At 44.7% G+C, this 25,446-nt stretch overlaps 1 long non-coding RNA gene across 1 annotated transcript; it reads left to right on the top strand.

Annotated features, from left to right (window-relative positions):
- Positions 1-16,667: 16,667 nt before the first annotated feature.
- LOC116449676 lies at positions 16,668-21,697 on the top strand. Its single transcript, XR_004242495.1, has 2 exons — positions 16,668-16,779; positions 20,426-21,697. It is a non-coding gene; the product is annotated as an uncharacterized LOC116449676 (long non-coding RNA).
- Positions 21,698-25,446: the final 3,749 nt, after the last annotated feature.

Raw genomic sequence — 25,446 nt, 5'->3', positions numbered from 1 at the left:
GCAGGTATTCACAGCAGTCACTGAGTAGAACGGAATTCAGCGTGGCTGCAAAACCCACCTGCCACGCTGGGTAAATACTCGGGCAAGGAGCTCTGTGGTGAATGCTGGCAGTACCTGTGCTAATTAATGGAAAACAGGGTTAAGTGCACCTAAGTGCACCTACTTGTACTCCCTGCAGGGTAGAAATGGGTTCAGGGAATCAGGCAGGGGAGGCTGGAGCAAGCGCAGGAGTTGATCTGTGTCCCTGAGGCTGGTGGTGGCTGGAGCCTGCTCCTGCCTGCTCCCTGCTCCGTGGGAAGGGCTCACCCACCAAGAACACTGAATTATTCTATGGGAGCTGCATACAAGGTGGAGGGAACTAAAGAGAAACCAAAATCTCTGTTTTTTCCATTCTTGACCCTTTCTTTTCCCTGGAGCTGTGTAAGAAGCATCCACCAGTCCAGACCAAATTATCAAACCTCCTGTCCCCTCCTGTTTCCCAATCGATCACTCCAGCTCAGTGGATTCCCTGCTTTTATTTTTTTCCAGAGACTTGAACAGAACCTTTGAGAGGAGCAAGGACACAATGATAAATCAGAGCAGCAACACGTGCACGAGCGTGGCACCGCAGAAGGGACCATTCCTTGAGTCCCAAGTCTCAATTAATTCCCTGAAGGACAGAAACCTGACAGGAAATCCAAAATCTCTTTGCAATCCACTAAATATTACAGGAATGAATGGCTGGCACGGGGGAAGGAATGTTGGCTGGAAGCAAAGCCTTTTGGTTTGGGCTTTTCCTGGGCTGTGTTTATTTAGCATACAGCTGGAGGCACTTGCTGGTTCGTATCTGGGAATGGGAGTTCCACACATAGCGTTGTGCTGGGAGATGGAAGGGTGGCAGCTCAGCCTGCTGATACCTGGAGTTAATTCTGCACCTGCACAGGGCCTCGGGTGGTGTTTGAAACATTTGAAGGGTTTAGCTGTGGGTTTATGTAGAACAGTTCAAAACAGGGCTGCCCTGTGGCTCTTTGTACTCAGACCGTGACGTCTGAGGTGTGAGTCCTTCTGGCTTTTTCTTTTTCCCTGAGTGAAGCAGAAGAAAAAACCTACAAAAAAAATCTGAACCCTTCACCTGTCAAACCAAAAAACTCCATTGCATTTCAGATCCACTTTCCCTCACAGATAGGATGAGAGAAAGAAAAGACATCCGATGTCACGTAACCATTACCAGATGATGTTCATGAGGGTCACGGTGAGGGTCCCATATGAAATAAATAGAATATAAATTATGAGTCTCAGTGAAATGATGCTGCCTCACAACAGCTGCTCACTGCCCCCTTCCTCAAGAGCTCTGGCTTTGCCAAGCTTGGAACTGTAGCCTTGAGGTGACAATTCCCATCCTCGGATGTGTTGGAGAGCATCACTCTGGGCCAGCTCACCTCTGCTGCTCCGCAGCCTGGCAGGACCAGGCCTCCTGTGATGCTTCCCATCCCAGAGCAGCAGAGCTGGAAGAGCAGAGGGCTGCATTTTACGAGGCATTCCCGAGCCCTCGGTGCTGAAAGTGCAGGTGATGAGTTTCCAATCAGATAAGGTGGTGGTAATTCCAGATGACCCTGCCATCAGTCCAAGGAATCGCCAGGCGGGGAATGTAGGGATTAGGTTTCACTCAGAGCCTGGACACATTTATAATGTTTCACTAAATGAATAGGGAGTACTGTGACCCAGCTGGGAAATTTATGGCCTTGGTTGTGGCTCTGACAGGACTTTGGAGTGAGATATCATGGGCGTCGGGGGTGGAGGCTCATCTCAGCCTGAAATTGGGGTGGGGGTGGGGGTGAGAAGCAGAGATAAAGCAGCTGTTGAAAAGCTTAAGCTCTGTGTCTCTGGCTAAAAGCAACTTGAGAACATGCTCACCGAGGTGTCAACCCTCTACCAAGTGCCCAGGAAGTGAAAAATATCCCAGCTGAAGGACAAATCAAGTCCCATGTTGGGGGGTCCAGGCGCTCGGTCATAAAATGTGCAGATCGACAGAAGGAGGAAGAGGAGGAATAGTTCCATGGGAGGAGGAGAGGTCATTCCTGACAATGTGCAGCTCCACAAGGTTGGAGCTGTGCTACACAGGGGCCTTTCACTCCACCGTCTGTGGTCACTCAACTCATTTTCTCCCAGGGTTGGACAGGGCGATTTACAGCACATTTTGGATTTTCAACAGCCTCCGTTGCACAGCCTAAACTGAGCTCCTCAAGAAGTGGAAGTTAATCTTTGCCTGAGCTGCATACAACGATGTGCTGTGACCTTCCTGACTGATGCTTTCAAAAGCCTTCCTTAGAAGCTGAGGGTGAAAAGCAGAGTTTAAAGATTTACTGAGACATTTACAAGTGCGATAACATTTTTCAGCCTGTTTGGTTTTATGATAAATCATTCTTTATTGCCTCAGAAAACCTGGAAGATGGTGACCAGAAGTCGAATATTTTTGGCTTTGTCATTGGAAAATCAGACCCAAAGTGTTTCAGCTATGAAAGGAAGGAAATTTAAAGCACAGAACAATCTGAGGTAACCAGGCGAAACACTTGCTGTGGCTGTCCAAAAACAACCGAAAAAATGCCGAGAAATAAACAAAAGTTATATTTTGTAGGCCACTGAGAAGGTCTTTATTTTTTTTCCCTTTTGATAGTGAAGATTTTTTTTTAATTTTTCCAAAGAAAGTAGTGAGGTTGAAAAATGGAGGTGGCGGTGCATTAAAAATATGAATGTTTAGAGCAAAGCCAAGTGGTCATGATTTGTTTTATTTGAAAAATGTCAACCAGCTGTACCTATGAAACTGGAAACCAGGTAAAAATTGCCCCAATCTCGGCTTTTTTTTTTTTTTTTTTTGAAACTGAAAAGTCAACCAAGGTTCATCAGAATGGTTTGTGAGCTTCCAACTAAGTGTCCTAGGCTTGCTGGAAACTGGACCTGGATAACAGAATTGTTGGAAATAATGTGGATTCAGCTGAAGTTTCACTTTCATTTTTGTGCACAAATTCAAGTTATGTGGCATTTGTACCGAAAATGAGATTTACACAAACTCTTTCCATGCTCATGGATACCAACAAATTGAGCTGCACAGCAATGGATGTGGGGTTGCAGTGAAATAATCGGTTTTGGCATTGGCATGATTGGAAATTGGAGCTTACCCTGAATATTCGCCAACAAATCCCCCTGACTCCTGATGTGATATTTCTAAAAAAGCAGTGTTTTAAAGCAATTAGGTCATCTTAATTCTTCTAAACTTTCCAAATGAGGAAAACCTAATCAATTTATCTCTGTGAACAGTAATTCTTTGTTGAAAGCCAGCACAGCTTGAGCTTCTTTCAAGTTTAGAGCAAGAAAAAAAGGGGTTTTCAACCAGAAAACTCCTTGAGTGTCACCTTCTGCTCCATGTTAACACTATCTCTGAAAGTTAAATCCTGATCCATGAGCAGGGCTCATAAACCTACAGCAACATGAATTAGGGACACAAGAACAGCTGAATAATACAATAAAAGCCCTTTTCAGCCTGCATTCAGCTGCAGTTGTGAGCAGGTCTTCTTTCAGTGCTCGTAATCTCTCAATTCTAATTTGAGTTGTGAGCTCCCAAAGCCGTTTGGCTTCGGGACTCCTCTTTGGAGAGTTCACCTGCAGCAGGGGAAAGTGGTTGGTGTTCTGGATATGGAGTGAACTGAAATCAAAGGCTCCAAGTCTGTTTTTCCAGGGCAATCTACACCTATGCAGTAGCTTCCCTGGAATCCGAACTGTCTCCTGCAGCACAGAACACTGAACCCCTGCCAGGAATGATAAACACATCCCATTTTTCTTTCCTTATCTGTTTGCATTTTGCTAATATCTCCTCTCAACCCCTTCCACTCGCTTCCAGTGGCTCTTATCAACAGCCAACAAAGAAATCCTTCCCGGCCAATGTCTGGAACTTTGGTGTGGGAAATTTTCTCACCCGTGCACATAAGATATGATTTACACGAGTGGTGATGTGGGGATTCATTAGGGAAGTTTAATTGAGATCAATCACATAATAGGTAAAATATAGGGATGGAGGATGACACAACCTCTCAAACCTCTGATTACATGAGTCACCAAAATATATTGCCACAGGAATCATGGAAAACTTTCCTTTGACTTGCTGAGAGGAGTTTAACATTGAAAGCCTCATGGCAGTGTTTGTTGGAACACTGATGTTGATTGCTAAACAGTAAAAAAAAAAATCAATAGGGTGAAACTAACTCGCCATAGGTGAGTAATTTAAAGTTCCAAATCAATTTATTTTGGGGGTATTTTTATTGCATTATACATAAAATGCCATAAAGGAAAAAATGAATGTGTTCTATTGTATGTCTAAGCAAATTGGAAAGCTCTTGGGTAATCTATAGAAATAAATTTAAACGAGCAAAGCTTTTTTACTTAATCATCTATATTTCATATTCTGTGTGGAGGGAGGGAATTTGCCATCAGTACTTCTTTATTCAGTGTTTAATTAATGTGATGAATGCAGTGCAGTTTGGAGCATGATAGGTTCCCAAGCTCAAGGCAAGCTATGAAGCAGATACATAGCTAATAGTAACATATAAGAATTAATATAGATTTTCAATGCTAGAGATGCCGCAGTGTTCAGGTGGGAATTGGAACCTTCTAAAATAGTACACTCCAGATAGAACCCCAGCTCAATAATGTTTGCTACAAACGTGGGAGTTGCTGAAGGAGAAGCCAATATTGCATTCCTCAGGTCTAGGGCAGAAAAAGTGGAGGAGTTAAGATGAAGTGCAGATTTGCTCCTAATCAAATCCAGAAGACGTGCTGCAAACCTTATTCAGAGAGATCTGCTAAGTCTGCAGCATGAACATGACAGGCAGGCAAAATTGTGGATTTGATCATTTAAAAACCTGTGGATTCCTGGGGTTTTGGCTACGTTAAAGGCTCTGAGAAAAGACACGCTGAAAATTGCTGAGGAGTGTTACCAAAGCGAGTTGCCAAAGGCTTAGTCTGCTCAGTAATCCAGGGAGCAGCTGGTTGAGCTAACTCCCAGTTAATTACCTCTCCATTTCTGCAATCACTCCGTGGTTTGTTTAGGGCAAGGTGGGCTGGAGGGTTTGGTGCTCAAATCGTTCAATTCATTAGTTTGCTGTAGAAAATAAAAGTTGGGAAATAAAGACCTCATTATTGTACACATTTTTTTCATTTGATTCGTTATGGGCATGTTACAAACTGGCTTTGTAATTTGGGTAATCACGCACAAATGCTGGGGTTTGCTGCAGCATTTTCAGATCAAATACTTGTTTGGCTGGAGCTGGCAGGCAGTGCTGGGGCAAACCCAGCTCACTGAAGGTGTAGAGGTGATTGACTAAACACCCTCATAAATCTTCCAGAGCCAAATCCTGATGTCTTTGCACTCTCTTCAATACCCAGGATAAGAAAAGCACTTTTATGGGTGGGGCATGGGGATCAAAGCTCTACATACAGTCATTTATCCGAGGAGGAAAATGAAAGAATGGTACATCTTCCTGCCATTTAATGGGATCATTGTAGACCACCTATTTCCTACAGTGAAGGACCTCAAGTCCTTTGTGCCATCTGCTTTCTTTAAATACTCCACTGTAGGCCAGCTAAACATCACAGTCCGTCCTAACTTCCATTGCTCAGTTTAATCCCTGTAGATTATCCTAAATAATTAGGCTTTTTCTTTGTCATTTCTTATACAATCCCAGGTTATGATCTCCTACAATGCCAGCCTTTTTAAAACTCTGCAGCACATCTAAAATCAGCATTTAAAGAAATGTTTAAGTTGTAAAGTCAAGCTCTGAGAAGATTAAGAAGTGCTTGGATCCAGAACACCCAAGCAACCTTAAATCATCCCCCGTCTATAAAGCCTTTAGACATCTGATTGCTCCAAGTTCATGCCCCTTCCAACTACTGTGAAAAAAGAGGTGAGACCTGCAAAAATGACTCCATTTTGAGGCACAGCCTGGATTCATTCCCACTGTACTTTCCATCCAAGGCTTTGAATGAAGTAGGGAGCTGTATGGAAAAAACTCAGCGTGATCAACATTTTCTTGTGTGGAACCACAGCAGACCCAGGAACCAGGGAGAGCAGATGGAAGAGATTCTCCCCCCAGCTTTGACAATTTATTGTGTGAAATCAACCCACCCATCTCTCAGAAAAGATCTTGAAATGTTGACATTAATCTATTTTGACTTAGTGATGAGGAGTTGTGATGGAAGACTGCAGGGTCACTTGAAAATCTGATATTCCACTGAGAATCTTTTCCAGTCTACACTGAGAGCTAGAGACTGAATTTAATATCTGTTCTGAGATTCAGACCCGCTTGTCCAAATCTTCAGATGCTCCTCCACCCCCTGATTTTGCATCCCTCAATTTAGCTCTAAGTTTAAAACCAATCAGAAAACGCATGCTCCCAAAAAAACCTCGCTGCTTTTAATGTGAGGTTCTAAGCAACCTTTTCTTCTCACTGTGGTGGTGGGGAGGTCTTCAGGAGCCTTTCCAGTACCGGATTTGACATCTGTTTTCTGAGGGACTGACTGGAATAGTCTGCCCAAGGAATGATCCAGCTGGCTGAGTATTCCTAGGTGCTGGATTATAATGCAATGGGGAGGAAAGCCATACTTGTGGGTATGGCAGAACATGCCATTTAGTGTGAAGTATTCCAGTGTCATTTTGTTTAGGAAACCAAGCAGCTCATTGTAAGCAAGATGACTATTTCACATTTTTTCTGTGTTCTCCATAATTCTCCTCCCCAACTCTCCCAAGAGAACAAAAATACGTAAAACGCAGTAAGATAATTTTCATGTTGCATCAAGCTATAATCCCTGATAATTCCAGGCTAGCATTGTGGAAGAAATGACTGAACTTGATTCACTTTCTGTTGTGAAATTTTTAAAAAACAGGTTTCCAGCTGACTTTCCTACTGCTGTACTCACTTTGCCTGAAATGATTTTGGCTTTCACAGCCTGGGTAGGCTCAACACAGCCACGAGGGATTTGGAAGACCTCACAGGGAAGACCTCCTACAATCTGCAATGGATTGTGTCCCTTCAGTTAGAAAATTTAGCTCCAAGGAGGTATTGCCTCAGCATCCCAGGAGAGGGATCTGCTCTTGGAAGGGTCTTCTTTCCTTGAGCCCTCTCAAGACTTTGACCTCCCTTTCACCAAATGGCTTCATGGCAGATTTCTGTTCACTCCAATATCCTCTCCACATCTGAGGGTGTTTCCATCCAGAGAAGGGGCAGTCATTTCCAAAGCTGGAAGTTCTTTATGGAGAAAGCCCTACTCATTTCTCTTGATTCAGAATTCTCTTTTTTTTTTTTTAAGTGCATTGCTGCAGCCATCTAGAGTTTTAAAAGTCCGAGCTCCAAGTGGAGCACAGCTCTGGTGTTACTACATTGTTCCAGTGAAAAACCTGACCCATGAAGTGGGTTGATCAGCTTCCAGTTGATTAAAGATGTTCTCCAGAAGAACGGTCTAATTCGGAGTTGACAAAGGCAATTATGGAAACTATGTCTGCTTCCAATAAAACTCCCTGCCTCCTTGCCAGGCACAGAGGGAAAAACCTGCCTTCAAACTCCTGGCCATGAACTTGCTTCATGTTTTAGCAGTGCCGCTCCTTGGCACTGCAAAATCACTAAAAATGACCAGAATATCTCCTACATCCAAAGCCAGGATGTTCCTTCATATATTTTCTTGGTTTTCCCCCATCCCAGTGGCAGCACACTGGTCTGAGCTGGGCTGCAGGCTGCTTCTCTTCTTTATGCCAATCCAACAAGGTCCCAAGCACAAACTGGGAAGCCATTTGGCCAGAGGTAAATTCTTCCCTCCATAGCCACACCTGACTGCCCGGGGTGTCGTCCCAGGCTGGGTGAAAAGTTTTGGGTGAAGGTGGCGCATTGGGGTTGATTATTACTCTCGCTGACAGTGCTGAAGGTGCTGATTTTCCTGCAGTGCAGTGCATCATGCTGGATTCATTTACTGCGTGTTCTGTGCCCGTGTCTGGGATTCATTGGCTGCACTGCAACTTTTGGAACCCCGCTCCAGCAGTGACTCCCTGACATGCGGCTCCAACCCCCAGCTCGTCTCCGACCGTACTTTTATTACAGTGAGGAGATCTCTGTGTAGCTTCAGACTGCTGCAAATTTCCAAGGGCCGCCTCCCAACAAGTATCACTTTCCAATTTCATTCCCCTCAAGAAATTCTGTCAACAGCTTCTCCCAATTCCATTAATCTTGTGTTTTACCATCTTAAAGCCTCCCATTCTCTCAGCTCCCTTAAAGATGTGACCAGTGTTTCTCCTTGAGTGCTGACAATTACTTTCTCATTCTTGTGTGGAGCTGCTCTCCCTGCTAAGAACCACATGCAGGTTTCAATAATACCTATTCATCAGTAATGTATGGAGTGAGCCAGGTCTGGATTTCCACACTGAGGTACTGATGTGTTTTACATACCTTTCCTTACTCAAAAGGGATTTTCTGTCTCTGAACACTAAATATGAGAAGCATTTTTCAAATTCTTTGACAGAATGCTTTTAACATATCAGCAGGGTTAATAAATCTTTCCCATTTGTTCTGTTCACTTTTATTCATAGTGAAGTATTGATCAGCAACAAGCAGGGATTGTGAGGACAGTTCTCAAATCAAAGTGATATATGGTGCTACCAGGACAGATACAAATGGTTTGGTTTGGAGCTGTGCTCCTTTAGCCCCAAGGATTTTCCCCCAGCAGCAAGAAAATCCAGAAAGGGATCATTCAACCACCCCAGACCACCAACCTGTCAGAGCTCTCCATGTTAAATGTTGAGATTTGCTTTTCTTCACCCTTTTTCACCACGCTGCACTTGAATAACACACACATTTTATCTCTCCAAAATGCAAGCAACTGATGGGGTCCAAGAGACTGATTGAAATCAGGGATGGGGTGGCATAGAGGACAATAGTACTGAAATTATATTTCACTTTCTGTCCATGCCTCAGATCTGGAATATCCAGGGGGTAATGCCTGCACCGATTTGATTTTCTCTGGGGCTACCTCTGTGTATGTGTATTCTTTACAGATACCTTAGGCTGTGCAACAATTAAATCAGTTAAAACCAAGAGAAAATTGGAAAGCTGAAAGCTAATTTATCCTAATTAGAAACATAGAATCGTTAAATTTGGAAAAGACCCCTCAGATCATTGAGTACTTCAATTTTGATAAAACACAAGGCAGGTATATTATCGAAGAAATATTCATGGAAAAAACCCAGACATTTCTTACAGAGAAAGTCTCAATACCTTTTATGAAGATGGGATGGAAAGATTGGAGGTCCATGATGAAAAGGGACAGGGTTCTGTTCTGAGAGGAAGAATTCAGTTTAATTTTCAGAAATTCTCAGAGACATATTGGGCTGTGAATAATCTTCTTAGATGCTGGTAAGACATCTCTCATTTAGGGCTTTTAAACCAGCCAGTGGCATACGGGATTATCCTGAATTAGCAAACAAATTGCCTGGATGACCTAATCCATTTTTCATTTCGAGTTTCCATGAGTCTGTAGTTCTGTGAATGTTTTTCTCTGTTGGTCTTCGTACAAAAAGGCTTCTCAACAAATCACTGGTTTTTTCATTGGTTGCTTTTTTGGTCTGGTCCTTGGAACTCCTGTCTAAAATTTTGGTGACACATTGTGCTTTTGTCAGCCCTGTCAAGGAGGCAGGAACTGTGCATGCGATCCACTGAGGAGAACGGAATGTCAAAAAGCACTGGTGGCACGACAAGGGCCGGCAAAGTTGGGAATTGGGAGTCTATTTTTAGTGGCTGAAGATTGTTCCGAGGTTAAAGGAACATACAATTCTGGGGGAAGGTGGAGGGAATATTTGCCGTCCCTGGAGGGAATCCGAGAGGATTGCAGAGTAAGGGGTCAGAGGAGCAAGGGGAGGGGAGGGCTATCTGTGACGCAGCTGTTTTGGGAACAAAAAGAAAGAAAAAAAAGGAGTTGGGTGGTAATTCCTGGTGCTGTATCCCGCTGAAGGATTTTTCAGAGTGGTGGAGTGAAAGAAGCATAGTCATATTTAAGGCATCAGACCACCTACATCTTAACAGATCCACAAATTGACGTTAATGACGCCATTTATGTTTAAAAAGAAATTTAAATTCAGCTGGAAAAATAGAATGGACACTGAAACACTGCCTTACTTGTTCCAGCCAGCTTTCTAAAGCAGGATCTGATACATTTGCTGGAGGAAAGAGCAGAAAGGACAAAGCCCTATAGGGAAGATGTATCTCAGGCAGTTCTTCCCTTCAGCAAGTTCTGACCAACATTGGAAGACCTCAGGTTGTAGCAGTGACAAATTCTTGTGCTCAAAAAGGGGAAGACCAGTTTATTTACTGTTTTGGCAGAAAAATGAACATTTAGGCAGTGCAGGACCCTTTTGGAGATGGAAATTGCTAAAGCAGCAAGATCTATTCATTGTAAATTAGCAATGCTTACAGTGGAAAAAAAAAAGGGATTTTTAGTTTTTAAGTCACTTGCAAACTACATAAACCTTGCATGGTTCTTTTCTTGTGCTTATTTAGTAAACTGAAAGTACAGCATTTTTCTTTCTCGTAGGACGATACTACCGACTCGCTTTTTCAAAAGGACAGGGAGCAACTCAAAATTTGCAGCAGGAAAAGGCACGAGAGCTGCCTAATTCAGCCACGTTTTTCTTTGCCCTTAAGAACTACCAGTTTTCTCCAAGGAAATGAGGAGTGAGTGATTAAGCTCCATCTAAAACTAGACTGGTGTGTGTATTCCAGGGTGTGCACAAGTTAAACTGCCTTTTAGACAGGTTAAGGACGTGCTCAGGATTATTTCCTTTCACCTGTCAATCCACAGTTACCCACACAAGCTTTGGATGTGCATGCAAGACTTTCAAAGGTTGTTCTTTGTGTTTGAGGATAGACCAGAAAGCCAATATTGTTATTTTTGGGCTATTTTTAATGTCTACATACAGAGAGGTCTCTAGAGTTGCCATAAATATCCTGTTTGCTTTCTTTGTTTCTCTTTCATTTGGCTCTCTTGCTATCAACCAGACTATTCTTCCTAGAACGCTTTACTATGTCCCTGCTGCTCCCTTTGGAGGAGAAAATCAGGGAAATGCATTTGCAGGGGGAAAGGGATATTTATCCAGCAGTGAGTAACTTTTAAAAATAGTTAAATCAATTTAGAGCAAACTTTCAACAGAGAACGCTCACCTTTGGACAGAGATCAAGAATGGAAACTCTCAGACCAGAAGGAATTTGCGCAGGATGTAATGAGGAATAAAAAAATGTGAGTGGGTCTGGGGGGTGCCAGGACCAAAATTAGGCCAGGTCACCCCGACAGCCAGGCCAAAGGCTGCTTTTTCTCCGTCTCACGCAGCTCACAAATGTCTAACATTTCGCTGAGAGTGTGAAGTGCAAATCCAAGCGCCCACAAGGATTAATTTACATGCCCGAGTGGGGAGCTGGGTTTAAACAACACAGCTCAACCCTATCTCAACCCAGCTCTGTCCCACATGTGCACAAATCCACAGGCAGCCATTCCAGAGCCTACAGAGCATTTTCTTCTTGTGAGAGGCACGTGTGATGTTGGGCTCATTAAGACGAGATGTGAAATCGGATCCTCCTTTCTTCCTGCTCGGCTCTGGCTTTCTGCTGAATGTCACAAAAGCAGACTGCATTTGTTCACCCTCTGCCCGCAGCACTGGAGCTGAAGTTTATCACCGTCTTTCTTCTATTTTTTTTAGCTTTTCAGATTCTTGGCTCCCTCATTCAGAAGCTCGTGGAAGAGGGAAATTCTCGTAGTGCAGCAAAGCACTCATGTACTGGAGCAGAATGCTGGTTTATTTTTGATAAAGCAGATGTTGCATTTCTAACCTTTTCCCGTGCCCATTCTCCAGGCTGGCATGTGCAGACTCCAGGAACTCCTGACTTTGGCCACTCACACCTGGGCTGAGAGCCTGCCCTCACCAGGAGGGCTTTGCCTGAGCCTCCCCAGCGAGCTGGGGAAAAAGCCTTCCAGCAGCTCCTCTCACCTCATAAAAGCCTGAGTGCGAATTGCTGGCGCATGTGGGAGACCCTGCAGGTTCTGGGGACACTGAATCTCTTCTGTTCTCCCACAAAAACTGCCCTGAGTTCTCAGCAAATCCCTCCCTTCGCCGTTTTAGCAGTAGCACTGTTTGGATGCTCCTCTCCCTCTCGTGTGTCACTGGGAATTTGCAGGCGGTGACAGGAGACAGGAGGATCAGTTCCAGTTTCCTGTGGTTATGCAGCATTTTTGCTGGACATTCTGCCCCCCTGATGATCCAGCACATGGATTTTAGGGCCATCCTCAGCACAAGGGGATGACACAGGGATCTGCAGATGGAAGGCAGGTGGTGGTTACACCAATCCAGACATTGTACGTGCTCTGGACTATTGATGCCAAAAATTGGGCTACTGAAAGCTGGAGAGGGACTTTAGACAAGAGTATGTACAGATAAGACAATTGATAACTGTTTCAAAATGTAAGAGGGTAGATCTAGAATAGATATCAGGAAGAAATTCTTCCCTGTGAGGCCCTGGCACAAGCTGTCCAGAGCAGCTGTGGCTGCCCGTGGATGCCTGGAACTTTCCAAGGCCAGGCTGGCTTGGGCTTGGAGCAACCTGGGATAGTGGAAGATGTCCCTGCCCACAGCAGGAACACGCTGATCTTTAAGGCACCTTCCAACCCAAACCATTGCAGGATTCCATGACTCCATGATCTCAGCTGGAAAGCCAGGAATTGTCATAGTACGGGAACACACAGAAGGGAAAGAAAGGAATGACAAAGTCATGGCCATGTCAGATGTTTGTGCTTCTCGAGGATAGACAGCACCTGCCTCCCTGGAGGAAAATCCAAGGGAACTGTAGATGCCTTTGTAGCCTTGTCTGCCTTATTAGGTTAAAGGACTCCTGGTTTGGCCTTTGCCTGAGGGTATCCAGTTGCCTTTGCCCAGCAGGAGCTGAGGTATGCCGAATTAAGATGATGTATTCTGTGGACAGGTGCAGAATGGAATAATTTCTTCAGACAGGAGGGAGAAAAAAAAGGTGGCTGGAAAGTTTATCCTACTCTACAGAAAACCACAGCACAGTGCATCAGGGACTTGCATATTTATTATCATATACATCTTGTATGTTCAGCGTCAGCTCTTGACTGTGGCTGGTGGGAGGTCTTGGTGCTCCTTGAGGGTGAGAGCTTCTGTTGTTTGGAATATTTTGACTTTTCTGAAGAGCCTGTGGCTCTTGGGAAGGGCCTTGCTGCTTCAGGGGGCTCAGATGGCATTTCTGGCAGCTAAACCCACTGGATGGCTTGGTCCTGCTCAGTGAGAGATGTCCCCATGTCACTGACACTACAACCCATGCTGCAACAGAGAAGTTTGCTCACTGCAGTCCCTACAATGAAGCCTGGCAGAGGCTCATTATCATCTCTCCATGGCACTTACGAGGGAAATCTCCTACCCCAGATATTTTACCCCACCAGAGACACCCTCCATGACAAACCACGGACATCCCCGAGCCAAAAAGCAAAGCTTTTGAGCTGTCAGCATGGCTGTGGTGGCTCACAGGGAAATCTGGGCAGAGTGTGGTGTGTTTATACATTGTCCCTGAGTGACAATCACTCTCTGTGTCCCCCCAAAGCCATTAATGCTCTGAGGAGTCAGCAGATGAACTGGAGTGGTTAAACTCATTAACACCAGGTTAACTCCCATTGTGAAGCTCCTGGCTCGACATCAGAGGGCAATAAAACACCAAGAGCAACATGATGACTGTTATGATCAGGAAATTTGGGACATGTGTCATGAGAGGGAACAAACAGGGCAGCAGAGGTGTCTGGCAGCAGCGCTGCTGAGTGTTCATTGCCATTCACTCCCCCTCCATGTTCCTCTAATGCTCTTTATCAGCTTCCTCCGCTGCTGGGTGCAAACAAAGTCTGGCCCTTACCTGAGGGCCAGAGAGATGAGAGACAGTGTTAGACAGGATATTCCCAGCATTTTCAATGCTTCCTTTTTGGTGGGTTATGAATGTCTGACTGACACGGCCAAGCGAAAGTGCTGCGGGTTCCCGTGGGGCCCGTGTGGCTGTAAAGCTCACAAACATAATAATAACAAAGCCATAAATTCTGACCTGTGGTACAGTCCCAGCCGAATAACAGCTCCCCAGCTGTGGAATATGTGCCCTTGTTGTGTGAAGGTGGCAGACCCGGGGGTAAAGTTCACCTCGTATTTGTCAGGTTGTGTAGAGCCAGGCCCGTGTAATGACCGAAACTCAGCCAAAAGCCCCGGCAGCAGGACAGATGCCCAACTGTGTTTTGAGCCTGTTATGATCTACTGAATATTTTGTGAGGGGAGAAAGCTTAAAAAAATACATGATGAGGGACAGATAACAGGCAGGGCAAAAAGTGGTGGCGATCCCATTGCAAGGGGTGGTTTTATCCCCTACAAAACACCCAGGATTTTTGTATCTCAATGCCCTCAGGCCATGAGGACTGGATGCAGCCCAGGAGGTGGGATGAAATAACACATGGCTGTTTCTTCTTTCTGCAGCAATTTCTTCCCAGACAAAACCCTGCAGCCCCAAACCACTGAAAGACATTAGCGAAGTCCCAAAGCTTACAGAAAGGCAGGGAAGTGCATGGGTGAATATTAGGGAAGACCGACAGAGCCGTGAGCTAATTCAGATCCTTCCCAACAGAGTAGGAAAAGTTGGACACGTGGAAAACTCCCAAGTACCCCACGCCTGCCTTTGGGAGGTGCTGGGATGGGCTGGCAGCAGGGAGATGCTCATAGGAGGAGTTGGGGAGAAAGTTTGGTTGGTCTGCCATCATCAGGAGGGGATTTTCCAGGGAAAAGGGACTTGGGAGGCAACTTCTTCATGCCCCCATCGCCTCTGTCATACTGGGATTGTGTGCACCTCGAGCCTCAGTGACAAGCGGGAGTGGGCTGTGCGCCATCCAGAGAAGGAAGGACGAGATGATTTGTTTTTGTGTGTGTTTTTCTTTCCATGTCTGCTCCTTGGAAGGAAACATGTCTGCTTTTAGAGAACAATGCTGCCCAGGGCCGTGGGAGTGAGTGACTGGGCTGTGCGAATCCCAACCCGCAGCCCGTTCCCAGGCCAGCCCTTGGCCGTGCTCAGCCCTGCACCGGCCCCTTCCAGAGGGTTAAATCCTAAATGAGGAGGGCTGGGGGCAGCTGGGAAGTGCAGCCCCTTCCTCCCTTTATGGGGGTGCAGCACTTGCTGTCCCTGAGCTGTTGGCAGCAGGGATGCTCTGGAGCTTCTTGAACATCCCCCAAATCCCCAGTCTGCATCCCATAACCTGCACTGTTACCTCAAATTCTTCCTCTGCTTCTTATCCCAAATGCTTTCCCTGGACTTTTCTTGGAGCTATTTCTTCTCCTCCATCCATATCCCAATGGACTGATGAGGACAATAAAATGGGGACAGGAGAGCTGCCAGCCCAGTAGGACAATCCACCAATTCCATCTCCCTCCTCTGGAACCAAGTGCAGTTATGTCAGATCTCCTCATCCTGAGATAACAAAACTCCCTTCAAAGTTCAAGCCAGGTCATGTTTTGTTCTGGTGTTCTCCACACAGCAAACTGTGAGGTGAAATTTGGGTTGCAACCCGCTAACTCCACTTGGAATGGCTTTTTGGGGTATCTCAGGGGTACAAAGCAGCATTTTAGGGATTCCCTGCCAGCTCTCTCCAACCTAACTAAAAGCACTTGGCATCAATTAGGGAACGTCCAGAAAGGCTGTGATTTCCATCTGTGCCTGAGCAGTGCAGGACTGGCAGCAGGAGGTGTTACAGAGGAGTCAAATACTGTGGATTTGGAGTTGTTGGGGTGAAGGGGATTGACAAGAGGCGCAAAGATACACTTGGGAGGGTTTAGGACTCCCAAATCTCCAGACAAGTACTGAGTTGAGAACATGCATTCCAGCAGCAGGGATTAGCCAGGCATCTTCCTTATTTTACAGCATTTTTTGTCACCTTGTAGCTCCCCTGTCATTGCAGCCCTTTGAGCCCTGCCATGTCCAGGGACCGGGAAGGCTTTGGAGGGAGGTTTTCCTCTTTCCCAGCAAAATAAAACCCTTTTGGTGTCCTTCCTGGTGATCCTTGAGGTCTGCAGATTACCTTTAACAGAAACCCTTGCCGTGGCACTGGAGGGAATGCTTGAACAAGGCTCCTTAACACACCCCCGTGTCCTCCCAGGCACTTCTCCCGCCCAATCCCGGCTGTCCCGGCACTGAATGGGACCTTAGTTTTAAGGATAAACACATCCATCACAAAGCTGTTTGGCCCACATCCCCTCCATGAAACCCCTTTTGAGGACTCTCTGCCCAGAGACCGCATCCCTGCTCTGCTTTCCACTCCCCAACCTGCTTTTTTCCAACGCTCCCCAAGCAAAATCCCGTGTTTTCCAGGAGCGGGAAGAGGTGCAGAAAAACAAGGGCCACTTTAACCCCTGTTTTAAAGCTGTAGTTCCCTCCTGACTTGGTATATTTAGTTTGGGCACAGTTCTGAAACAAAAGGTAGAAAGGAGCCAAGTTGTTGGGGCAGGGGGAGGGAAGAAAGTTGGTTTGATTTCAAGAGCCTTGGAAGATCATTAAAATTTCATAACAGGCAGAAAAAAAAGGTTGTTTGCTTCTAAGGTCTCTGGTGTTTAAAGGGCTAGAGACAAAACTGCCGAGCAGAATATTCCAGTTTATCCCGTGGAATAGGAAGGAATGGCCCCAGACATAATTACAAGTAAGTAGAGCAGCAAGAGAGGGGGAAAGTCTCAGGAAATCTGATGACTAAGAAGGCTTTTTTCGGCGGGGTTTAATCAGTTTGCCCGCTTGTTTGTTTGTGGTGATTCTTCTGATCCGCCTCAGTAAAGTGTTGGATGCTTTGACGACAAAACGGGTGGGATGGGGGGAATTTTGGCTCCTTAAATTTGGGGGCAGCTGAAGGCAAAGCCAGGGAGCACGGGTGAAACGTGAAGTGCGGTTTGTGAGTTTACAGAGCTGGGTTCAGGGGATGGGGTTTCAGCAGTGGTCTCACTACTCACCGACTTTGGAGGTTTTATCCACTGAACAAGCAACAGGAGAGAGATTTTTACAGAAGCAGGGAAATGATATCTCATTAATATTCCTACCTAGCAGAAAAAGAAGGGAATAATAACATTAATGGTCCTAAAGCAGCAGGGAGATGATGATGAATGTTGGGCTGTACATGAAAACTATACAAGGCTGTATAGATTTCAAAAAAAAAAATCTGTGCTATTTCTGCTCTTGGGCTTCACTCTTTAAAAATACATTACCACTGAAATGGAGTTTTAGCAGGGAATAACAACATTGGCAAAAAATTTCTTTGAAGCGCAGAACTCCCGATCTGAAAAACAAAATGGGTCGTAAATCACAGAACGCATTAAGAGCCACAAGATAAATGGAAATCTAACATTGTAAAATATTCTTCTCAGTACAAAATAGCATATAAAACCAGTGTTTTATAGTGATAAAAATGCTAGTAAAGAGATTATATTCCCGTCAAGGTTGTAGGCATCAGTTCCATTCTAAAATCACGGCACAGTACTTTAAAAAGTCATTAATAGTGATTTGATATTTGTATATATGACATCAGACTTATTCCTGAAAAGGAGAAACTTTTAGCTCTGTATTTATATTTTATTATGAACTTGCTTTCAGTTGTCTGCAATTTGTACAACATTGTTGTACTCAATGGCTTAGTTCTTGCAGCAAAAGATATATATCTTAATTTTTTATTTTGTTTTACCAAAAAAAACCCTCAAATCCTAAAAAAAATAGCCTTATAATTTCAAATGATTGTTAAATAACCTTCAAGCTGAACACAAAGAAAATATATTGAATTATTCGTTGAAATGCATAATATTTTCTGCTTTTTTAATGAGTAGAGCTCATTACCCTTTCTCTTTTTATACCTACTACACAAACATTGCACCCATAAGAGCGGCTTTATAATCAGAGGAAGCATTTTTAAAGGAATATTGTTAAATTCAAAGTGAAATCCTATTATCTCTTGTGGGATCTGTGCTCCTAAATCATTACCTACGGTAAATTATTCCTCTGATTTGTAATGTTCATCCCACAAGGAAGATTGATTATTCTACTAGGATACAATATTCTCCTTATTTTTCTGTCTCCTGGGAAAAGATCAGCTTCCGTGCTTTTCAGTTTTTACACGAGTGTACAAATAAAACACTGAGATGATTTCTGAGGATTGTCCATATGCAAACTCCCATCATTTTTTAAGGAGTTTCCCAGAGAGGAGCCTGATCCAAGCCGGGTTGGAGTTAATGACTCATTTCTAGCTGCTGTAAAGGGATTTGGAGCTGAGCACTGGAGGATGAACTTTCACAAGAACATGAATTTTATCATCTTGCAAAATCAGGAATCATGGAATAATTTAGCCTGTAGTTGGAGAGTGTAATTTGGTCTGATAATGATATTTTCCTCCGTGTACTTTGGATTTATCAGTGGTTTGTGGCTAACACAGCCCGTGTCAGCTGATTTCTCACCCCTGAGTTAATAAAACACTGTGTGTTTGCGTAGAAAAACAACAGATTTTGAACCTGACTCTGATTGTATTGGTTTTTTTTTAAATAGACAGTGATATTATCTATAAAAGAGCCCATTCCACAATTTGATGATTAATGGGATACCCTGAAATCTCACTACCATATTAGAAAACAGAGAAGTCTGAGGGATTACAGGAGTTCTGGAGGCAGTGACGGTTCAGATGCTTTTTGCCTTATTTTCTCTCTTGCTCTTCTACCTTTATTCCTTGCAGTGGGGTTCCGTGTTCCTTCCCACAAAGTTTCCATTGGGAGCAGGGAGGAGGGTCTGGAAAGGGTCAGCTCAGTGTAAGCAGGGTCTGGAAACAAGGCCCATGTTGTCACACCAGGTTTGCTCAACACTTCCAACCCAACCTGGGTCTCCATGTCCTGCCATAATGCAAATGAGGCTGTTCCTGCTGGGAACGTGGCATTCCCGGGAACATTCCCTCCTGGGAGCGAGGGCAGCAAGTCCTCCTGATTGAAGAGCTCTTACTGATGCTGCTATTCTTACTTCACAGGGATTCACAGCCTCCCTGCTCAGCCTTTCCCTTATTTCTACATGTAAAGAAGCAAAAAGGGATGGCTCCCAGCTAGATGAGTTTACAGGAATAATTGGAGCGTAGACCTGTGAAAGGAACCTCCTTCAACTCATTTTTCAGAGAGGGAGCTTTAAAGATGCAACTCTAAATGCCCCCCTCCCCCCAAAATAAAAGGAATTCTTTTCTGTGTGGGTGCAGTTATTTGCAGATAATGCCATTTATGAGCCCAGAAATCTTCTGGGATTTCCCACCACAGCTGGGAGCACACAGGGGTCTCATCCCTTTGTACCAAAGAAGCTGGCACTGCAGGATTTCTCTCCCTGATCCATGCCCCAGGACTTTCCAAGTCATGTGAGCCACCCCAAAAAATCATTTAAAGAGATTTTTAAGAATCAAACATGCCTGGGATAAGTGAAAAGCTGGATTCTACTTAATTTCTGTTCTTTCCGTGCAGGAGAAATTCACAGAGCCCAGTGGAAAGAGTGCAAACGAGCCCAGAAGTGCCAGGGGCAAAATGTGGTGTATTATTTCCAACACCACTGACTTCCCACCCCTCTCCCACCCCTGGACAGAAATCTTGGCTGGCTCAGGGATGCAGTTTGCAACCTCTCTGCTCCACCACTTGTAAATAAAGGCCTTTTTATCTCTGGGGTTTCGTGTTCAGAAGAAAGTTATCTGTGGCCATAAAAAACACATCTGTTGGTAGCTCAGCTGAGGGCAGAGCAGCCAAGTGTTCAGCATGGCATGGAAATGCTTCCAGCAGGATCAGGGCCACAGTTATGTTCTTTCCTTCCCTTAGTCCAGTGCACTTGATCCTGACCCAGGCAGCGGCTGTTCCTTCTGGAGGGTGGCAACTCAGAAAATGTCAAATATCTGATTTTTTTTTTGTGCTTAAAAAAGCTGTCCTCACATGAGCAGAAAGATTTTGTTACAACATCTCCAAAAACCCTTAAACTCTCAGAAACTGCCCTCAGCACTGGTGGAGTTATCACAGCTCCAGCACCCCTGGAGAGGATGAAGCTCCTTATCCTGAGCTCAGCACAGCTCTGTCTGCAGCAGGGGCAGGACAGGGATGGGCACGGAGCAGATAAATGGGGTTGTAATGGGGTGGGGAGCAGCTGTAAAACCCAGTCTGCCAAATCCAGCAGAGGCAGCTGCCCTTCCCTACTCCCAGTGAAGTCTCTTCCTCCTGACAGTTTGCTGAAAGGATTTCCATTGTGTGGTACTTAGCACATCTGGGAGTTTATTGCAGGCTGGTGCTTTCTGTTTTCTATCTCAGTGACACTGACAGAAGATGCGGAAGAACAATTCGTGCCAGATCCCTGATCCACGCTGCATCCAAATGTGGTAAAACCCTGAAAAGCTCTGACGTAGGAGAGCCCTGCTTGTCCTGGTCTGATCCTGAATGACACTGACACCCACTGACTTCTCCCTGCAACAGATGCTGCTTAGGAAAAATACGAGGATTTGGACAAACGATAGGAAAAAAAGGTTTATTTCCAAAATACAGCCTTTAAACACAGGGCACTGGCGTGTGTGGCAGGGATGGAACACAACATTGACCAGATTCCTCATGTCCTGACTTTATTACCACACTGAATATGGAGAAAGGGAAAAAATAAAGCCTTCCCAGGCAGGAATAAAGCTCAAATCTCAGATTCTCAGACTCCATAAAGGAGCAAGGAGGATGGTTCATGGCAGAGAGAGCTTCCCTGGTAATATCCAGATGTCCCTGTCCTCCCCACCCAGCAGTTGCCCTGGAAAATGTCTGATGGCTGGGTTGTGTTATAGCAGAAATTAGGGATTTTCCAGCTGGACAACAGGCTGTGGCCATAGGCCATCTGCATCCCAACGCCTTTCCCTGCCCTTTACCTCAGCTGGCCCTTTGCAATGGGCTGCGGTGAAATCATGTTCCCAATGGCAGGAATACAAAATAACTCATGATGTGCCTCAAACTGTGAGCAAAGAGTATCTGATCCTGCCCAAACACAGACCTGCTCGCTTCAAAGGGGGCAATATTTACTCAGTAATCAGCATCTAACTCCCTTTCCCGGCCCAAATATTCCCTTCTGTGCTCAGCCACATTTTCTGCCCATCCAGAAAATCTGCGTGAGGTGGGCTGGGTGAACATGGGGATGAGAGTAGTGCTCCCAGGGAATGCCTGGATCCCAGGGATCATCCCAAGGGCTACAAGCCCTGACACCTCAGGACCAAGGATTTTCTCCTGGCTCATTTTATTTATAACCACCAAGCTTGGGCTGGGCTACTGACAATCCAGATTTCTGTGCTTTCCACACTTTCAAAAAAAAGCTTTCCCCCATGTAAGTGAGCAAAGAAACACCTTCCTTTCCTCAGGGATGGCGAAATAGGAGCAAAGAACCAAATTCCAGCCTCGAAGTGCGATTTAGAGCTCCCAGGAGGCACAAGATCTCCCTCTTGCCATCCCTTTGCTGGCTTCAACATCTCAGAATGACCAGCTGGGCAGAATGAAATTCCTGCCATTCCCAGATACTGTGATAAATATTTAATAAATAATCGAATTAAACCCTAATGTTGCTTGTATTTATTTGGGTTTTTTTTTTTTAGGTCAGCATCTGCAGCTTCTCATGCTGTTATTTGTGAAACAGCTTTATTAGCCTATTACAAAAGCAGGCATTTGTTATGCAGCAAATTGAAGTTTCACAGTCAATGGAAGTTTTGCGGCCTGGGAAAGAGTAAACACCAACTGGAAAAGTCACTTGTGCCTATTCTTGTTTTTGCCCAGTAAGAATTAATATCAGATGTGTAAATGGTGGAATTCCTTGAAGGAAATGCATCTCCTTTGTTAAGGAACTGCTAGCTGGAAACTGCAGAGCCTCGGATGATGTAATAGCCAGACGTCTGCAGACTTTTAGAACAATTGTCATTTATTTCCAGGAATAAGAGGAAATTTCTTTCTACTTCTCTTCCCACATCACTCATCCTGGGAGGGAAAGATGCTTTCCGAGGCATTTCAGCAGTCACTAATGGCACAGTTCTGTATGGGTCACTCTACTTGACAGATGGATTAGGATCCAGTGTCAAACCAAGGAAAAATGGAGAAGAAATCTCCATCTGAGGATGGAGACAGACTGATGAGTCCACCCTGCTGGTAATACTGAATTATTCAAGGACTAAAGATGAAAGGTGACTGTGATGAAATGCCAAAAATCCATCTGGAAGTCCATGGCTGAGTGAGAAAACGTCAGGTGAAATTCAGGATAGATAAATGTCAAGTGATGGACACAGGGGAGGAGGAGGGTGCTGGGAATCCTCTAAAGTAACCCTGACTCTTACACTCTAAACTAACTCTAATCATTGAGGAGAGATAGAGCTCTGAGGGTGATTATCCTGGGAAATAGTTTGGACTTGTAACTCTCAGGAAGTAAAGTAAATGTTAGGAATTATTAAGAAATGAAGAAGGGATAGATAGATAGATAGATAGATAGATAGATAGAGTGTTATTTTATAAACCTTTGGTGCATCTCCACCTGGAACACCCGAAATCTCCCAGCTCCCAAAGGAACCAGTCCAACTGGAACACACTTAGAGGACGGCGCCAAGGATAATTAAAGACTCGGTCTTCAGTGTGAGAACGATTAAATGAACTCTGTTTCTTCAGCCAGAAGAGAGACGAGTGAGAGGATCTGATGGCCTTCTCAGGAATTAGGAATGACAAGGAGAGAATACCGAGCAGCTGTTTGCTGGTTTTGCCTCTAACACAGAACTCAGAAGCATGAAATGAAGCTGGTGGCTGGCAGTTCCCACCAAGCAGGAGCAATCTCCACTCCATGCTTTGTCATCCTGTGGAACTCCTTGCCACGGGATCCTGGGAGTGTTAAAAGTTTACTGGATGCATTCATGAAAGAAAAACTCATCAGAGGTTTTTAAAATCCATCTGGGTTTTGTATTAAACAGAAAGGCTCCATGTCTGGTTCAGAAAGTGCCTGAGCCAGAAACCACTGTAGGTTGGGCAAGTATTTGGGGGGGAAGTATCGCTGTAGGACTGACCTACATTTGTACTCTTTGCTGGGCTCTCACTACTGTTGCAGATAGGAGGTTATTTGGCATGGGCTTCCAGCCTGACCTGCTAAAGCTGTTCATATCTCCTTGTGAGCCCAGACTTCCAAGTGATAAGTAATTCCAGACAAATGCATTCCTTATGTTCTCTCTTAAATGTAATAATAATGTTAACTATTAAGTCAGGTGATGACAAGCCAACACAGAGCGGCCTCAGGTCTTGAGCTTCTCCTTTCCCAGTCCTTATTTCCTTTGCTCTGGGTTGAGGTGACCCAGGGCAGCCCACAGGTGCTATAGGGTCAGGTCCACATGGGTGGACGTCAAGTCTCATCTGCCAGTCTTGGCTCCAACAACCTGTGCAGGGCCACCAAGAGACAAACAGAGGTAGTTAATGCACTGCAGGGCACTGACAAAGTTGATTTGGTGACCAGGCTAACTTTACTTTGCATCTGAAAATCACAGTTTGAGGAGCTGTGCCCAGATTTCCTCCTGCTACCAAACAGCTCTGGGGTACTGATATAGCTCTTGGAGCTCAGGGCATTTTAGCAGGGAGGAAAGCTCAGTCGAAAACATTCCTTCTGGCTCTAAACTAGGAGAAACCTCCATAAGAGATATTCACAATCGTGTGAGCAGCTCCTCCATCTCTAATTGCCTGGCCAGGAAGATTAAAACAGCTACGATGGTTTCTGGGCAAATATCTCTGTGTTTTAGTGAAGCGTTTGATAGTCCCATAAAATCTTATTTGAAAGCTTGACTCAGTCTGGCCTGGATATGAGTACTTGTCTGTGGTCTCTGCATTGGCTGGGATACCACAAACCAGGATAAAGTCTGATGAAGTTTGAGGAGATGAAGGAGGTGCTGTTTGCAGAGGAAAGTGCATTAAGCCTGACTTTATCAAATTTTTTCATGGATACATTGCAAGACGCAGCAAACAAAACGTGCATTGGACTTGTAGATGGGGGGAAACATTTGGGAAGAACACAGGAGCTGAATTACTGGTAAAGCTTCAAAAACTCAGGGTAAGTCACCTCCAGCAGAAAAAGTCTCCATGCATGAAGGGATATGTGACCACCACTGAGGAGAACATTTGATCTCTGCTGGTTGTAGGATATGGCAGTGGAAAACTTGTCCTTTATGAGGATCCAGAAGGAGAGACGGATCTGAATCCACCACGGAGATAACATAGTTTGGAAAGCCCAAACTATCCTCATGGTGATCATCTTATTTCATGAATGCTGCTCCACTCTGGGAGCCTCAGCAAGGAATCAACACCCCAGAGACAGCTCTGGGAGAGATGAGAGAAGGAAAAATAAAAAGAATTCTTTAAAAGTAATAAAAATAATGAAGAGGAATAGCTTACGAGAAAATATTAAAATACCTAAATATGGTTAAATTGGCCAAATTATGACTAAGGGAGGATATGATAACTGTCTGCATGTATATGAGGGCTGTAAACCACCAGGAAAGGAAAGGCATTTTTTTGATTGGCATCAGAAGAAATTTCAGAGAAATCCCATTAAATTAAACAAAGGAAAACGTTGAATGAATAACAGGAATTGTTCCTAATGGTAAACTTGACCAGAATTTGCAAAATGTTTTATATAAATTGATCAGAAAAAAACATCAAGGAGATGTGAGAAAGCTGCTCGGATCCCAGCTATTAAAGATATTGGCTTCTCGTGCTTCCTGCAGCAAAGCAAGGAACAAGAACAATCGAACTCAATGGAAAGGGTTTGGCTCTCTTTGTTTTCTGGTGCAGGAAACCAACGATTTTAGAAAACTCTGCCAATGGTCTCGTTGTTAAAAATGCGGTGAGTGCATCCAGAAAGCTCAGTCACAAAAGAACACGGGTTTCTGAGGGCTTAGGGCTGAGTCTTCCATCTTTCCAGGTTTTCAAAATATTTCTCAGCAAATCCTGCCAGAACAACCCCTGATGTGCTGCATCCTGGAGAGCACAAGGTGTGATAAAAGAGGGAAGGAGCATCATTTACATTCCCAGCACAAACATCAGCCCATGTAGGACACGCTGGTCCAGGTCCAGCTTTCTTGAAGTGGTTTTTGACCAGAGTTCCCATCGAGGTGCCCAAATGTGGGCGAGAATTCCCGTGTTGTCTTTGTGGTACACCCAAACCACAGGTGGAGTCCATATGAACTGGGGAATGTCCACACCACCGTAAGGCCCAGCTCTCGTACTGGGAGATGTTTAGAGCTGGCAGAGGCAGCATAACATGGAATTCTTCCCTGGCACTGGGATCCATGTTC

Source organism: Corvus moneduloides, chromosome 12, assembly GCF_009650955.1.
Source record: "Corvus moneduloides isolate bCorMon1 chromosome 12, bCorMon1.pri, whole genome shotgun sequence".
Classification (NCBI taxonomy): Eukaryota; Metazoa; Chordata; class Aves; order Passeriformes; family Corvidae; genus Corvus; species Corvus moneduloides.
Note: the sequence above shows the minus strand (reverse complement) of the source record. Positions and strands in the feature narration are given on the sequence as shown.